General features: G+C 39.0%; 1 protein-coding gene across 8 annotated transcripts in view; it reads left to right on the forward strand.

Moving 5' to 3' along the window:
- The window catches only part of Npas3 (neuronal PAS domain protein 3), an 850,947-nt gene that overhangs the window by 349,124 nt on the left and 485,969 nt on the right, over positions 1–15,854 (forward strand). The window lies entirely within an intron of this gene.

The following is a 15,854-nucleotide window of genomic DNA, read 5'->3' on the forward strand; positions in this document are numbered from 1 at the left end:
TAGATCATGCAAAAGATGTGATTTAATTATGCATGAGGGTCATCCTTACAGTAATTCAAAACCATGGCAGAGAGATTCACTTGTTCATTTGAAGAACGAAAAGCTTTGCCTGTATTCCAGAGATCCAAGTAAGACCACTCTCCAACTCTGAATTAAAATGGACTTTGAATACCATTCCTTTTGGTTGAAAACTACTTAATGATGTAGTAACATTATTAAGAGATTTCAGTTTTTATTTGATCAAAAATATAAGAATCTTTTAAAATGTCTAGGGTGGAGTTCTGCAAGTGAAAGTGTTGTTGCTTGATTGGGCGTCTGTTTAGGAAAATCTTGTTTCCGTAGGTGAATGAATGGACGGATGGATGGGTGGGTGGGTGGATGGATGGATGGATGGGTGGGTGGATGGGTGGATAGATAGATAGATAGATAGATAGATAGATAGATAGATAGATAGATAGATAGATAGATGATGTTTATGTGTACATATATGTGTGTGTGTCTGAGTTAAACTCATCTTTTTAACTTTGGATCTTACAGGCTGAGGTTCATATGCTCATTCAGCACTTGCCACATGATCCCAGCCATGCTAATGTAATGAACTCGTGATACTGACTGAACTCTGGAGACTTAGCAAAGCCACTGCAAAGCAGGAGCCACCCTTAAATTAGCATAGTTTGAGCTCTGCAGCGTGCTACTTGAAGCATGCAAGATAGATTCCGTTTTAAAGTTTGAAAAGCTTGAAAGTTTTATCATCATGCTGACAAACTTGAGGGATGTAATGGGTGGTCTTCTGGGATGCTTTCTGCTGGTTTTTCCTAAGCCCAGCATGGTATAGGTGCTTGGAGAGCTTGAAGGTTAAAAATGTCATCACTGGATAGATTTAAGTACCTGATAGTGCATTTGTAACATTATTAAGACACTGATATATATATATATATATATATATATATATATATATATGTTCAACCATTAAATATGAGAGAACAGTACTATGGATAAATCCAATCAACAGTATAAATCCTTAATTTTCTAAACAATGCAGTATTGGGAATATATGGAAACAATTTTGTTCTTAAGTCATTTGTCGTTAGGATATTGATTTTTAGTATTTCATCATTTTATAGTTGTTTCCCAATAATATATCAATATTTACTAGTGGTTTTTTTTGTAGCCACATGAATTTAATTTCAAATAAGAAGGATAGCAACAGTTGAGCCAAGATGTTGTGGACTTGTTTCTGATACCATGTGTGAGTTAATATGTTCTGTTGTCCTTTTCAGCCTGTTGAATTTATGAAAGCCGTTTTTATGTCTGTTTGCTTCACCAACATACTCTCAGGGCCCAACTAGATTCTTGTTATATATTTTGAGTAAATAGATGAATTAATGAATGATGGTTAAGGTAATGGACAAAATAGGTTCTTGACTAGAACTTAGGGAGAAGTGTTTTTATAAAACAATTTCCATGTGTGAGTGGATGAGAGAAGGGACTTTGTTTCTACTGGTAAGATTGGCATTGTTCAGGAAGCAGGGAGAATATGGAATGCGGAAGCACACAGCAATCTCGGAGGTCACAGTGAAAGGACCATGAGCTAAGGTCTAAAAGACTGATGACGTATCTAGTCCTGAAGCTGGGATCTAAGTGAAACTCAGAAATGATAAATGAGAATCCAGAAATTAACAAGGGTCAGTGGTGGCGAGAAGAAAGTTGAAATGAATTGTACCATAGGAAACGGGAGGGATGGTGGATTCTCACTGTCATTTCGAGTCTATGTATCAAAGTGTGAAAAGAAACTGAATCGAAGCAATATTTTTTGGGGTTTTTGAAAAAGGATAGTTGAAAATGACCTTAAAGGACCCGAAACAGAGCATGAATCTGGACTGTGTGAGAGGAAGCCTCTGCAGTTAGGCCAGCTTCCCCAGCAGTAACTTCGTTGAGAGTCTAGTTGGGAAACTAGTGAGATGTTAGTTCTCCTGGTCCAGAGCTTGCTGGGGGATGCCTTCACTCTCCTGTCCCCTTACTGTTTCATATTTCCATGACTCGCAGTTATAGTCCGTATTTTATCATCACAGGATGGTTCTGTGTTCGGAAGAACCTGTAAGCAACTCCACCTTTCCTTGCTCTCCTTCAGAACCAAACGTGCTATCAGCCCCGGCGGCCTTGCTCAAATTGAATGGCAACGTTCTCATGTTTAAACTCGACTTCTCAGGACCCTGCTACTGGAAATGTGGTTCATGTTTGACGACTTTAGGCCTCCAGACTTGTACCCAACCCTACAGGACACAGTTTGGAATTTTGTAGCCTGATGATTTTCTTTATTTAATCCTCAGAGTAGTGTGGTGATATTCCTTCTGGAAGTTCCTTGCAGTTTTTAATAACAGCAGCAGTGTGGAGGGAGGATGCTGTGGTAATTGTCAGGATAATTGTGTAGAAGGAGAGCCAATTATAGATTTACACTTTCCAGAGAAAAATCAGAACTTACTCAAAACTTAACCTACTTAAAAATCTACATACTACTTTCAAAGTAGGAATATCAGTTTTTATCAAGAATTTATCAGGTGGATCTCTTAACTCTTCTTCACACTGTAACTGATGAGAGTTAGGCTTGCAGAAACTGTTTTTCAAGAATCACTGCTACACCTGTTTAGTAAGTTATTCTAGATTATCCTTTTGTTTCTCGGTTCTTTCCTAGATCTTCTAAGACTTTGAGGGGAAATAATGGGAAATGCCCATTTTGGTTTTTTTTTAGTATTAACAATATAACTTGATAATCTAAAATTATAAATAAGAGAAATCCAAATAAAACCTCAAAATAGTATGGCGCTGTCAGAGGACAGCGGTAAAGCGGAGGAAGTGAGGGGTAAAGCAGAGGAGGTGAGGGGTAAAGCGGAGGTGAGGAAGGGCATGGTGTTGGAATGGCTTGTTTCAAGTAATTAGGTGAAAGGATGGTGGTGGTGGTTCAGATGATTGGCAAAAAAGATCCTTGGCTAGGACTTAGGAGGGAGATATTTTTTGCTAAACAACTTCCATGTAAGTGGTGCTTTTGTTACTGTTAGGACATTTGTGGCATAGAACAAAGGAATCCAATGAAATTTTAATTCCAGCTTTTATTAATGATTTATCTTAAGGTCTTGGGAAAACTCCTAGGAAAACAAGGGCAGGCGACAGTGATAACTAGGCAAATATGCGCTGGGGAAAGGGAAGGACTTAGATTGGAATCTGATAAGAAGGTAGGCATTTGTTTGCTTGTTTTAAGTGTGGGATTGGGGATAGTGTAACTGAAGAAATAGGAGAGGGAATTATCATAGTATTCTGAATGAATATGATAGCTATTTTCCATTAAGTTATTATTTTATTTTATAGTCATTTTGCTTGAGTTAGCTATACCTGCCAGAGAAGAAACTAATTAAAATAAATTATCTGCAAATTTTCCTAAATCCTGTAAAATAGTTCTGTTTTTAATGAAACGCCACTGTGCAGATCAATGTCAAACTGCTGACCGATCTAGACAGGATGCTTTTATCCTTTGCAGACTAAAAGAAGGGGGAAGGGTCATGTTTCCTCCTGAAATTGATTTCATTTTTAGTCTGAATTTTAGCAACTTGGTGATTATTTGCAAATCAAAAGTCACGCCTGATTTTTAAAACAAATGAAGCAGATACTTCTTGTATATTTTTTTTATCACAATTAAGGATATGTGGAAGACATCTTAAATTTGGTAATTGGAAGTGAGATTAGTTTCAACTGAACCCAGGTTATATGGCCTTTAAAAATAGGAATACCGTAGTTTTATTTGAGTGACTTCTATGTCGATCAGTAAATAGTCCACAAAGGCTACAGTGTGTTGCTGGATTCTCCACCCCTTTCCACCAGTGAGCTTATTATTTTGATGTAATAAAACAATCATATTATCTACTTAGTAAAATGGCTGCCAGAATTGACCCAATACTTTTGAAGAATCCTTCTACTGGGTCTTTATTCCTGGAATTCTCTGTATTTTTAAGTTCAGAAAAAGTGAGCCAGTGAGTATTTGTTGCTTGGCTTATTTACATTCTATTGACCTAGGAATGAGTATGGAGTGGACTCACATTTGTGCTTTATTGGACGAGTATTGTATATTCTTATATATCTTGTTTAAACCCATGTATACATACATGGCTGACTCTCTCTGACCTGAAATGCTCAGAGCCATAGCATAAGTGTTTCAGCCCTCAGACATTTACCTAATTTTGGAGTGTATTCGTCAGCTTAGTTAAACATAGTAACCTGAAAGTTTGCAATCAGAAGTAGTTGGGAAATTAAAACTTTTGATCACTATATCAGTGTACAACCCATATTTTTTCTATATTCCTAAGGTAAGTCAAAAATGAAAATAGAATATTTGAACTAATGCTTAAAAAAAGAATGCCAAACCTGTGATATAATGACACAAAACAGTCGCACGTTAAAATGGTATTCTTAGTATCTGACCAAAATGGACTTTAGGTTATTTTTATGTCTTTCCAAATACTATTTTAATTAGTAAGAAATGCTAAGATACTTTAGAACTTCCAGCTATATATAACATTTTCTCATAAACTGACCTAGTGATATTAAATTGGTACAAAGCTCAAAGTCAGTATTTAACATTTAATGGAACGAACAAACTAATTCTGCAATTTAACTCAACATTTGCAGTTTGAAGACTTGTACCCTAATGGCTTGTAATTAATTTTTCTGAAAATCATATTTATGATAGTCTGCAGATTCGAGGCTTTATCTAATACATAATGTTCATTTTGAGCCTTTAATTGCATTTAAATTAAAATTGGCTTAGCAGGAAGATGAATTGTGGGAATGCATCAAACCACCCAGCATGTCCTGAAGATGTGAGCCTGAAAATGCAATTTGGTGGAGATGTGCAGAATCATTTGGAGTTCATTAATTTTTATTGCACAGGTAGTTTTACTAAAGTAGGTTATTTTCTTTGAAATTTATATTTATGTTTATGTCAATAGCTGAATATTGTATTAGCCCTTACATCCATTAGAGTTTATTAACCTGGCCTAATAGAGGTGGTTCATATTGAGAGCATAGATAATTTGTGTTTGTCCCTTATTCAAAATTGGTGAGAGTGATACTGTACAGTGCATTCTGGGAGGAAGGAAATGAGGAAACAGAGCCACCCTGTCTAGGTTTCAGGGTTTGTACCCATGAGGTGCAGCTCCTTGGAGAAATGTGGGGACGTTCCGGGGTCACTGACCTTTCTCTCTTTGTGGGACTGATGTTCTGATCTGCCCGCTGCAGTGAAAGCTTGCTGAGATATGACTCCATTGGGTGGCTAAATGATGCCTAAGTCTTGTCCAGCCAGCCTGGGAGTGACTCCCTAACTTACAGATTATTCTGTGGTTATCCAATTTAATTATAATGTCACTTTACAATTAAGAAGGAAAAGAGATTTTTTTGCCTTGTCTAATGAATACAAATTGTCTGCAATTTGAAGATGTAAAGAAGTAAAAATTAACATTTGTCCTCCTTGCCAGAGAATTTACACTTGTGCAACTGATAGTAATAAGTAGAATAATTCCATTACCTAAATTCATTAAGCACATGTGCTTTTTATTTTGGAAATTGTATATCATTCTTATTAATAAAATGGTATTTTAGCATTTGCCATCCTCAGCTCATTTTCCCCCTTTTACGGGCAGCATGATAAGTAGGAGAAGCTGGAGGATCAGCAAGTGCATGTAGTGTGTGTTCGTGTGTGTTCGTGTGTGTGTGTGTGTGTGTGTGTGTGTGTTCGTGTGTGTTCGTGTGTGTGTGTGTGTGTGTGTGTGTGTGTGTGTGTGTGTGTGTGTGTGTACGTGCTTGTGTGCTGTCTTGCTTCATGAAAATCTTGAAAACGTGGGGCCAGTGCTCCATTCTGAAAATCCGCTACCACTTCTCGTTTCTGGTCAGAGATGATAGAAGCCTTGACTCGTTTAATACCCGCCAATCAGAACTTGACAGAGGTACTGCTTATTTTCCCATTTCATCACTGAAGCATGCTGTTGTAGTGTAGTCCCTAATTACTCTCAGGCCGAGATGCTCCACATATCCCCATGGTGGTAATATTTCCCTGCCTGGGTGAGTCATTATGTTGTTTGGCAGACTGAAACACCAGCCTTGCCTTGTTGGAACACTACCCCTCATGTAGCACCACATCCTTCCCTCAGTGTAGTCTGCTGTGCGACTTTGGCCCTGCTGCGACATTTCAGACTATCCTCTACACAATCACACTTGCCTGCCCTTTCTCTGACTGATTGGACCACTGCCAGTTCCCTCTTCGCGGCCAAGGACAGGAGAATGGGGGTGGTGGGGGGTGCCTGAATAGAACTGCTTAATGTCTAATGGACCAGTGCCTCTCTCCTGCTGAGAGAGAGCTTATTTGTTTGCTGGTTGCAGGAAAGGTCAGGGAAATCCTTTTCAACAAAGGCTGTGACAGTGAGAATGTGCAATGTCATACATTACTGGCGTTTGAATAACTTAATACCTTGGTGTGCCCTGCCACCACCCCCACCACCACCACAAGAAAGCGGATACTTTGGGGTCTTTATTTCATTTTCATTATCCTCCAGATGGCAGAGAATGGAAGTGATGAAGCTTGGGTTCACACAATGGTTTCTACCAAATGCCGGATATTAGGAAACTTCACAGGTACGAGTCTGAAGAGAATGATGACGTTTGGAAATGGGGGCTGCTATATAACCACTGCAAATCCCATACAGCATAGGCTCACGCATACACAAATGCACACACACCTTTAGGGACTTAGACCATCCTAGAGGAAATTGACGACTTGTCACTTGATTTAATGACATCTTTCTTAAATACTTTCCTAGGCGATCTTTCATCTTGTGCGCACTTGAAAAGAACAAACCCACAAATAGCTCTTTCCCACAACATGTTGGAAAGTTTTTAATAGAAACAGTTTTTTTTTTTTTTTTAAGTCAACGTAAAGATGGAAGTGTGGTGGCATAGTCCGGTGGTAACTGCTCAAGCTGTGATGTGCAGGCTCACACGTGATGAAAAAGTTCTCATCACTGCATACCTGGCATTTTCTTTTATATCCTTGGTAAACAGCGCTAAGAATTGTGAAGTGGTTTCTTAGATGGAGAAGGATCAATTATAAAAGGAAAACACACTGCAAGGAAAACACCCTCCAACTTGGATGAGCCAGCTGTCTCTCTGGGGGAAATTTGGTGAGAAATTAACTGTCTACCAGAGAGTCAAATAGAGCCGTGGAGTCGACAATGGCAAGGAATGCCTACTTCTATTGAGATGTTTATTTAAACAAAGAAATCATCCAACAATAGTTAGAAGGAAGGTTTTGGTTTTGGTTTTTTTTCTTTCTCTTTTTATATTTTCTTGGAAAAGCATTGCGGAGGCTGGAGAGGTTGGTCCCTCCCTGCCACGGTTCACCTGCCCTGGAGGTGGAGTGGGGAGCCTGGCCGCCTGCTCACTCAACTGTACTCCACTAAGCCGTCAGCCCCTCAGCTTTCACAAGCACTGAATATGTCAAAAATATTTCAGGGAAAGTGTAAATTTTAACTGAGCTGTTTCAGGGTCACATTTAATGTTGTTTAAAAAAGCTTCAAGCGTGTTGGTGACCAAGAGGCCTCTGTGTGTGTGTGTGGGGGGGGGTGTACTATGTGGCCAGACTAAGTTGTGTGAGATTCCATGCAATTAGGGTATGATCCATTCAGCACAGATAATTCCTAGGTTCCTAAGAGGATGGAAGTGTTTTGTAAAATGGCCAGAAATTAACCCCTTCTTCTCTTGACTATAATGGCCTAGAGAAGGACTTGTTTTCCCGGCTAGGTATAGTACCCACTTGAAAAGAAACAGCCATTCTGAGTTTAGCTGTTCATTTCCTTTAGCAGACTCCATGTTTATTGCCTAATTTTTGTAAATGGACTGCGAAATGCTTTACAAGAACAAATTATTACTGTGATTAACATGGTGATAATTATTTTCTGTGGGTCTGCCATCTCTTGGCACATTAAAGGCTAAAACTCAGCTTTCTGTGGAGCTGGGAGGAGTCCTTTCCCAGCACAGGGAGGCAGATTCTTCAGCATCCGACAGTCTCCAGTGTGAGTCCCATCGGTGGCCAAAACATGCAGAGACCTTTCCCCATGCTGTAACTATGATTCTGGTGTTTGGGTTTTTTACAGATCCGCTCTGAGCACCCCTAATCTGAAAATCTAAAACCTGAAAGGCTTCAAATTCCGGCATGTCACTCAATAGCTTTGGATTGCCAAAGCATTTAGGATCAGTTTTTCTGATTGGAGATGCTGTGGACTAGTAAAGTCTATATAAATACTCTAAAGTTTAATTTAAAAAATATCAAACTGGAAACTACAAATACTTGCAGTCACAGGGACTTGGGAAGTGATATTCTACCTATATGAGAATAAATAAAGAAATGTCATAAAGATGTACTGAAATATGGGCTTCGGGTGAGTCAGACAGATCATTTAGCAGGCAGGTAATGAAAGAAGGTGTGATGTTCATGTGGAGACCTGTCACACTGCCTGTGAAATTTAGAGATGTCAAAGGATGTTTAAGAAAGGTTGTGCATCCTAACACATGGCCTCTTGACATCTGGAACTATAGCCTAGGTCTCTTCTTCAGTCAATAGCTTCAAACCAGCACCTTAATAAAGGGTGGCTTAAAGGACCATTTATCCCTGACCATTTATCCTAAATGTGTCCACAAAATCTTATTTTCAGAGAATGATTGTGGAATTTCCTCTACAAAAGGAGGGGGGGCAGAAAATAGATTCTAAAATCCAAGGAAGACAGACTCTCACATATTGAAGAACAGATTCTGTAGTCATGGAAGCTGGCAGAAATGCTAAGTGCTTTTCACAGTCAACATTCAAGCAGATTATCAGATGGCATACTTCACCCTGTTGTTACTTTAAATGAAGTGACCATGAAATCAACAAATCTGCTGTCAGGTGCCTGTCACTGAGGTAGTTCTCCCTGTCACACAGTGCCTCACATAGCAGGTAATGTGTTTTTAAGAATCAGTCCTGTGTCACCTCATCAAGTCCCTGTTAAAAAGATGAAATAAGACGGATGGTGTTGTGTACCATGGAGTTGACTGAAAGTCAGTAGGGAGAAATGGACGGTGCATGAAGAAATACATCAAAGAGAGTAAGCGTGGTCCTGGGGAAGAGCGCTGTCTCCCTTCGCTTGTGACTGGAGGGTCGCGAGACACTTCCAGGGCTCCAGTTCATTCTAGTATTCAGAAGCATTAAACCAGCTATCTGAGACCAGGGTGGCTTCAGTTTGTATCAGCCAGCGTAGATATCTCCAGATGAGAGTACGAAGCTGACTTGGGCTTTTTAGACCACACTTCCTTTCCCTGTTACTTATTGGGCTATAGAGAGCATCAGGGAATGATTTTATTCACTCCCTCCCTAGATTTCTAAGTACTCTCTGGAATTTTATTGTTGCCTTATCCCAAGGTGTCTTCTAGTGTTCCAAATGGTAATGAAAAAAAGAGAGAAATCATGTATCCATTTGTAAGCCTTGGACACACAGAAAGCGTCTGTCTGTCAGTACAAGAAGTACGTACATTTAAGTTGCTGTTGCTTCACTGTGGTCTTTGTTCAGCAAGAACCATTAAAACCCATTTTATGTACAAGTTTGGTCTGCTGTGTGAGTGGATGTAAGGATTAGTTCCTCTCTGGATGGAGTCAACACTGGCACCGAACCTGCATAGCACATGCCTTCTGATTCATGCCGCTGATGCCACAGTGTGGTTGGTTCCTTTACTGCCGCAGGGAATGTCACCTGGGTTGATGTCATGTCCCTGGTAAGACACCAATAGCAAAGCCTATTGGAAACTCATGTTTTCCAGAATGTGGAGCTAAATATGAAGGCTTCTTTGTAAATGTTTATTTATTCTTATCTTTTCGTTAGCACACAAAGAATTTTAGTGACATTTCCATGCACATACCATGATATCTTGTTCTTATTTATCCATTACTGGTTTCTGTAATCCCATTCTCTCTTGATGAATCCCTTTTTTTCCCCAAATGGTCCCCCTTTTGGCTTTCATGACATACATCTCCCATCACTTTTTCTGGATCCCCCTCCCTACATTTTTTAGATCTCTTCCTCTCATAATTCCCTGTCCTGTGTGTGTGTGTGTGTGTGTGTGTGTGTGTGTATGCATCACACCTATGAAGGAAAACATGCAATATTTGTCTTTTAGAATCTGAATTTTTTCCCTTAGCTTAATGATATTCAGCCCCATCAATTTCTCAGCCGATGTCCTTTGTGACTGAATAAAATTCCATTGTATATGGACTACATTTTCTTTATCATCCGTCTGCTGATGGACCTCTGAGTGGTTCCCTGTCTTGTGAATAGTGCAACAATAGGTATGGATGTGCAAGAATCTCTCTGATATGATGACTGTGAACCCTTGGGTACATGCCTAAGAACAACTTGGTGGTTCTAGTCTTAGGGTTTTGAGTTTACGCCCTGACCAGCGGTGAGTAAGGCTTCCCCTCTCCCGACATCCTTACTGCTATTTGTTGTTCGTGGTTTTCTTGATGATAGACATCTTAATGGATGAGATGGAATCTCAAAGCAGTTTTGATTTATGTTTCCCTAATGGCTAAGGAAGCTGGATATGTTTTTAAGTATTTCTTGGACATTTGTATTTTTCCTTTGGAAATTAACTGGTCAGTTCCCCCAGCCCATTTATTATTGACTGAATGAATTATTTTGGGTATTTAATTTCTCCATTATTTAAAGATTCTAGATATTAATGCCCTGTCTGATACATAGTTGTCAAAGACATCCTCCCATTTTGAGGGTTTCCTCTTCCTCTGCCAATAGTGCTCTTGACTGTGCACAGCCTTTCATTTTTTACATTCCCATTTGTCAATTCTAAGGATTATTTCTTGTACTATTGCAATCTTTTACAGAATAAAATCATTATTTAGAGATCTCTTGAAGTGTTCTACCTATGTTTTTCTATAGCTCTTTTAGAGTTTCATCTCGTTCACTCAGGTTTTTGATGCATTTTGAATTGTTTTTAATTGTACAAGTTGAGAGAGATTAGACTAATTTCATCCATTTACATGTGAGCATCCAGTTCTCCCAGCACCATTTGTTGTCTTGTTTTCTGATGTGTGTTTTTTATAGTTTTGTCAAAGACTAGAAAACTAAAACTATTTGGGTTCTTTGGGTCTGTTCTTCTGTTGTTTTATGTATCGTATTTTTGTTGTTGGTATTGTTTATACCTTGCTGTTCTTATTTCTAGCTTTTTCTGTTTAGTCTTGTATCTATCCATCCCACCCATCTAATTTTTATGATTTATAATATGTAAATAGGTTGGGAAATATTGAAAAATGTAAATTGATGCCTGCTTTCCACACATTCACTTGGATGGGAGGGACACTAAATGACAAACACTACCTATGTCTAAATGTTTATAGTGGAACTTGGCCTGGGAGAAACAAAAAATAAACTTTGGACCCAAGTCCACATTTGAGATGGATGCTGAAGGAGAACAGGAGTTCACCAGACAAGTAATAAAAGGGGAATTCACATGGGAAGGCATGGAGGCTTAATAGGTCTGATGTGTAATGGAAAATTTTGGATTCATCTGGGCTATGTTCCACTGAAGCTTCATGTTTGAATGGGCAGATGTTGTGGGATGCAGTCCTATGGGCATAGGAGCCATTGCCATCTTCATCAGAAGCAGCTGGGACTGCTTGCTCTTAAGGTCTGGGCCTGTTGATGTGCCATCATAGGAGAAGGTAGGGAGGGTCACTAGGCTCTCACCTAAACTTTCAGTAACCGCCTCCTGTACTTTTCTGCCAACTGTACACAAGTCTATGCCAAGTGCATGTGGTCCCTGGAGGCAGTACGAGGTTAACTTATTCCATTTATGTACCCCTAGGAAAGTCATTGCCCATGAAGGAATGAGAATGTTCATTGATTAGTCAGTTTTGGGGTGAACAATGTTCTTCTAAGTAACCCCTTCCCATGTCTCTGTCCTAACACCCAATAAACTCACTGATTCAACAAGGTATACTTGGGTGGAATAGTTCCTTTGGATTGATGGTGGTGGTGCCCTGTACAGGAGAAACAGCCATTTATTTGCCACTCACAGGAAGTTTATGTAATAGTCAGTAATGGCTACTACCTTCCAGCAATGCTAACACCTTGGGGGTGTTGAAAGACAGTTGTCAAAACGGTGGTCACATTTTCCAATGGCTATCATTCCAGAAAAATTCGGCCTAACACAACTGAAAGTCTTTTTTTTTTTAATGAAAACAATAGCTTTCACTGTTATTCTTACTAATTACTCTGTATTATTTCTCGTTCATGCTTTGAGTGAGTGTGGATCCTTTTCCTTAGTCATCGCTAGACTTCCATGGATGGATTCATAGATGTTCTTCCCCAGGTTGCATCTGTAATGAGACTTGCAGTTTTCTTCACACTTCCTTACAGCTTGGTTGATAAAAATCACAATTCTCTTGCTTGTGTGTGAGAAATAGTCAGGCAGATATCACACCTGTGGGCTCCTGTAACAACAGGAGCCATGTACTTTACTTTTTCTAAATTTCCATGTTTCCATTATTGTTTGGATTCCAAAACTGCAACACTGTTGGCATTTTTACTGGTTAAAGATCTTGGCCATAGACATATTTCTTGTTGCTTCAAATTACTCGATCATGTCTTCCATATTATTTTTGATAGGTATTGTACATTATAAAACAGGTTGACAAGTATATTTTTCTTGATTCTTATAGTCTTTGAAGTGAAACCCTTTACTCAAATCCTTATGGGAGAGTTAGCATTTTTCACAGATGTTGTTAGGATGATTGAAACAAAACCAAATGAAAAGTAAAAACCATATAATTAATACATATATACTATACATTTGTATACAACTTTGAGGGGAGACCAGGGAAGGCATTTATAATCTTCTTAGTGTGTTTGAGATTATGCATTCCTATCATTGATCATTATATTCTAGGGTTAAATGGTTGTTTCTCTAATTATAATTCCTTTTCTAATATTATAATATCTTAAAGTGTTTATAGAGGATTGTGGAACTTGCTTTTTCCTGTCCTCAAATGAGCTCATGAAAATGCATGAATGCTCTTGTCATTTGAGGTGGCAGGGGGTGTTTTGGCAGTACAATAAGTTTCTCCCTATAAAGAATAGCTAGGATGTAGCAGTGAAGTGTCGGGATGCATGGAGATCAGATTAAATGTATTTGAATTAGTATCTCTATGGGTTTTATATCTCAAAGTCAAAATAGTCATTCTCATCAGATAAAAATATTCGTGACTGGAGAAACTCCGATCCAGAAACAATCTATCATTTGAATTCCCCGATTGTAATATGAATGGATATTCAAGCTCTGACACACTGAGAGTTAATGCTGTTTCCCAGTTGGTTTATTGAATCACAGTGCCATCTAAAGTGATCTGCTAAGAGGGAAACCAGTCAGAATAAGTATTTAGATACCAGCTTGCAGGGCACCTCACTGGAGTGCAGTCCCCAGTGGTGGACTTTGTAAATGAAATGTCTGTCTCGCTCCTCATCCACACAGCACCAGTTGTTGAGGTATAAATGCCCTTGCTGTAGGCATGCTTACCTTTAAGGTCCTGCAAATTTAAAGCGACGAGGAGATGTTACCAAACCAAACCTCTGCACACATGCTACTGGGAGCTGTGACATTAATAAGCATTGAATTTGAAGGGGTCAATTTCAATGGCTTGATATTATTCTTGTGTTCACTTTTAAGTTATCAGAACTTTTAGACTCCGATCTGTGCACTGTGTCCAACTTGATTATCCCTTAAATGCACTGACCATTCAGGGCCAGCATCACACCAGGGAATCAGGCACACTCTGGGACTTCAAAATAAGAATCTCTGTCACTGTGATTTATTTTTCTTTAAGTATCCCTTCAGGTTATGTTGCTGTTTCTTTTAGCATTGCTTCTTCCTTCCATTTCCAACAGCCCCCATAATTTGTTGAGCTCTATTCAAAGTCTGCCGAGCAGTGTTTCCAATATCTATAGCCAGAGGGATAACATTTTTCTTGTTGTTGATTTATGTTATTTGATTGTTTCTTCCTTTTTCTTTTTCTTTTTTTCCCTCTGGATTTCAGAATATTATGTACGGGTTATGTGAACCTAGTAGATCATTTTGTAAATAAGCATTTGGTCAGCGATTGCTAGGTGATGATAGGTAAAAATTTTAGGCAACTCTGAAGAATAAGTCCAAACATGAAATGCAAGTTTAGTGAAAGACACAATCTATATACATAGATAGATATAGATAGATACATGTTATAAAGTATAAAGTAACGTGTTTTTATGGTATGCTAACTATAAATTAACCTCATTTAGATATAATGGAAATAACATGTTTTTCACACACATGCAACAGTTAATTAGGTTTTCAAAGAGGTAAATATAGGTGTGTGACTTTGAACAACTCCCATTGACTTCATTAGACTCCTCTGTGAAAGGACAGTAATACTTTCCATTTATAAGGTTGGGATAAGAACTACATATAACATGTCTGAACTACTAGGCACATAGAGACGATCAGTGCAAGGTGATCGCTATTGTTATCTAAAATTGTTCCTTACATTGACCTTTAAATATGTATGAAACTGTACTATAATTGGTAGACTATTCTCCAAACATAGAGTGTTATTCGTTTATAAAGTGAATGATAACTTTCAAGCATATTAAGAACATCGAACGGATCCCAGAAGTCCTCCAGAGCTGTTTGAATAAAAAGGAAGCAGTCCACCTCCACTGTCAAACCGTTAGCCAAGTTTCTCCTGTTTTGCTCACAAATCTTGTCCTCATTTTTGGTGAAAGAAAGCCTCTCTTTAAAAAATAATCAAAAGCACCATTTCTGTATATTAGTTTTAATAATGTGGTCTCTATTTGCAAACATTTGATTAAAATCAAAGAATAAAATGAAACCACAAGTCATGCTTTCATGATGTCTGTGACTTGGTTGTAGAGGAAACATCCAATGGACATGATGGATACCAAGTTCATTATGTCATAGGACAAGATGGCTGGATTATACTATGTTATCAATGCTAAGGAGTACTGTGGGAAAAAGAGATTAGAGTGGACAGTAAGTTAATGTCAAGATTATGCTTTTAATGAAGGAAACATTTGCTTGAGGCTTTTCAGAAATGAGCAGATTCTTGCATTGTGTGTATACCCAAACCAAGAGCAGTGGTGGGGTGTCTGCTGGAAGTGGCTGACAGTAAGATAACTTCTGGGGAAGCAGACACAAGCAGAGTTATGGTTTGGCAGTGTGTGTGTGCGCGCGCGCATATCCACGCACATGTGTATGTACATGTGTGTGTATTGTGTGTGTGTCCGTGCACATGTGTATGTACATGTGTGTATGCATGGTGTATGTGTGTGTACATGTGTGTACGTGTGTGTGTGTGTGTGTGTGTGTGTGTGTGTGTGTGTGTGTGAAGGGTAGAGATAGTTAAGTCATACCTACTTAGCAGAAAGAGAAGCAGAGTCCCAATGTGTAAATGGGATAAAACAAGCTTCAGTTAGGTTAAAAGGTAGATATGGTGGGACACCTTTCACAGCCTTGATGCAGGGAGGAGGGGCTTGGACCTGCCTCAACTGAATGTACCAGACTCTGCTGACTCCCCATGGGATGCCTTACTTTGTTGGAGGAGGGATTGGGGAGTGGGTTGTGGGGGGCGGGGGGGGGAGACTGGGGGGCGGGAGGAGGGAAGGGAGGGGAACCTGTGGTTGGTATGTAATAAATTAAAATTTAAAAAGTAAAATACAAAT

The sequence above is a fragment of the Peromyscus leucopus genome, chromosome 14 (assembly GCF_004664715.2).
Source record: "Peromyscus leucopus breed LL Stock chromosome 14, UCI_PerLeu_2.1, whole genome shotgun sequence".
NCBI lineage: Eukaryota > Metazoa > Chordata > Mammalia > Rodentia > Cricetidae > Peromyscus > Peromyscus leucopus.